The sequence below is a fragment of the Galeopterus variegatus genome, unplaced genomic scaffold, assembly GCF_000696425.1.
Source record: "Galeopterus variegatus unplaced genomic scaffold, G_variegatus-3.0.2 Scaffold24236, whole genome shotgun sequence".
In the NCBI taxonomy this organism is placed as follows: domain Eukaryota; kingdom Metazoa; phylum Chordata; class Mammalia; order Dermoptera; family Cynocephalidae; genus Galeopterus; species Galeopterus variegatus.
Genome location: NW_007750347.1, coordinates 2,987 through 5,367, shown reverse-complemented (window position 1 = coordinate 5,367; position 2,381 = coordinate 2,987). Strand labels below are relative to the sequence as shown.

Sequence of the window (2,381 nt, the reverse complement as noted above, 5' to 3'; positions counted from 1 at the left end):
CTTCTGGATGGAATTGGATGGTGTGCCCCTCAGGTGATTTGGGATATAGTGGTAAAAGTCACCGATGCAGCGATCATATTAGGCTGCCAATGATCACAGAGTGGCATACTTAATGAACACTATAGAGGAGCTGGAAGGAAAAGAATCCAAAGGCTATGTTATAAACAACACTATTTTTAGACTCAACTTTCCTGAGGTGTGCCTCATTACAAAACCGGGAGTCCCTGAAATACAGAAAGAGGCCAATTGGTAGTAATAGTGATAATTACTATAAGTCATCATTGCTAGTGTTAAATTAATTCCTTACAGATGAGCCTTTCACTCCAATGGCTACTTTATTACTGCGAAATGTTGATTAAATGCTGCCACATGCACCTAAAGACTCTTCCCCAGAACCACCACCACACTTTCCTTCTGGGCTTTCCTGATGCCATTCTCCCTCCAGTTTCACCATGTTGACTTCCAGCAGGGCACACACAGCTCTAGAAAGCAGGAGCTGCTTGGTGCTTTCTCTCTCACTAGAGCAAACACGAAGGCTCCAAGATGACTGGACAGGGATGGTGTCATTCCATCCTTCTCTTTAAGGAGCGCTACAGGACTTGCCACCCTGATACTAAGCAGACTCCATTAGGGGCAGTTCCTCTCTATTCTAAGCTTGTATTCCTCTTGAGTTTTAGGATGAACACTCTGGAAAATGGTCACTGTCCCATGGTGAAACCGCTGAACTCTGTGGTTCTCTAAAGCATCCCTCTGCAGCACCATGAAGGAGTCCGCCCAGTAGACAATGAGAAGACACCGATGTACTCCAGGCCATCTGAATATCCGGCTCTTTGTACTTGCATGACACAAAACACAGGAGCCAGGAGTAAGTTTACACCACACGGTAGATATAAACCAAATCATGTTTTCAAACTGCAAGTCATAATTCATTAGTGAATCATAAGAATCAATTTAATGAGTCATGACCCAACTTTTATTTAAATAAAGTAAAATACAAAGACTAGACAGACATAGCAAATGGCACTGTGCAAAGTAGTAAGGGTAAGTATTGTCTCCTGAAACATCAGTATACAAGCATACTTCACAAAGTTCATGGAAGAGGTCGTATTATCTTCTATTTCATTTTTCTGTGCACTGCTTTTTCTGTAGCTGGCGGGTACAGGGATGGAACCCTGGACCTTGGTCTTATCAGCACCATACTAACCGACTGAGCTAACCAGCCAGCCCTTTTTGAAGTACCCTCATATGTGCAGAGGGTCACAACATAAAATGCTTTTTTTTTTTTATTTTAAAAGATGACCAGTAAGGGGATCTTAACCCTTGACTTGGTGTTGTCAGCACCATGCTCAGCCAGTGAGCAAACTGGCCATCCCTATATGGGATCCGAACCCAGGGCCTTGGTGTTATCAGCACCACACACTCCCGAGTGAGCCACGGGCTTCCCCATAAAATGCTTTTCTGATGCTTGTCATGGGCAAAGATGTTTGAAAGCCACCATATTAGATGCTAAGAGGAGTAAGAGGAAAGGAGAGGGAAAGACAAATCTGGAGCAGGCCCAGCTCACCTAGTCAGAGAAGTAAATGATATCCCTGAAACAGGTCTGCTTCATTGTTGTGGAGGCCGACTAAAAACCATCATGATTTCTTTGAGGAAAGAAAGAAATCTGAGAAAATAGTATGTGAGTGCAACTGATCATTATGTGATAATTCATCTGATGTTTCTTTTTCCTTTCAGGCAAATAAACCACAATCTATGTGCATGAAAATACTCCAAACAGCTGGGGTGTCAGTCCCCATAATAATAAAAGCTTGAGCTCCTGGGAATTCTTTACTTGGACAGATTATGGTAATCTATGCATCATTGATTAGTCAGTTTTCAATGATCATCACCAAACAAGGAAGTAATGAATTTCTAGGAGCCACCGTACTTGCAGTACCTCAAAAGCTGTCATCTTCTCTCACTGTTCTCTCTACATCACTGGCACCAGCCTGATCTGGCTTTTTCTGATCATCTGCATATTCGTTAGACCAGATCAAAAATACTATCCTCTGGGCCGGCCCGGTGGCGCACTCAGGTAGAGTGCGGTGCTTGGGAGCGTGGCGGCGCTCCGGCCGAGGGTTCGGATCCCACATGAAGACCGGTCCACTCACTGGTTGAGCGCGGTGTGGGTGCGACACTGAGGGTTGCGATCCTGTTGCCGATCGCGGTACGGGCGCGACACCGAGGGTTGCGATCCCGTTACCGGTCACAAAAAAAGACAAAAAAAAAGGAAAAAAAAAAATACTATCCTCTCCACCAAAACCCTCAAAAACAAAGTTACATTTACTTAAAATTGGTTTAACTTAAGTGAGGAAGTCAGCAGATACCAGAAGATCTTATAA

The 2,381-nt window shown here is 43.9% G+C and overlaps 1 long non-coding RNA gene across 1 annotated transcript; it reads left to right on the top strand.

The window, feature by feature from the left end:
• Positions 1 to 625: 625 nt before the first annotated feature.
• On the top strand, positions 626 to 1,836 carry LOC103583553. Its single transcript, XR_549870.1, has 2 exons — positions 626 to 865; positions 1,735 to 1,836. It is a non-coding gene; the product is annotated as an uncharacterized LOC103583553 (long non-coding RNA).
• Positions 1,837 to 2,381: the final 545 nt, after the last annotated feature.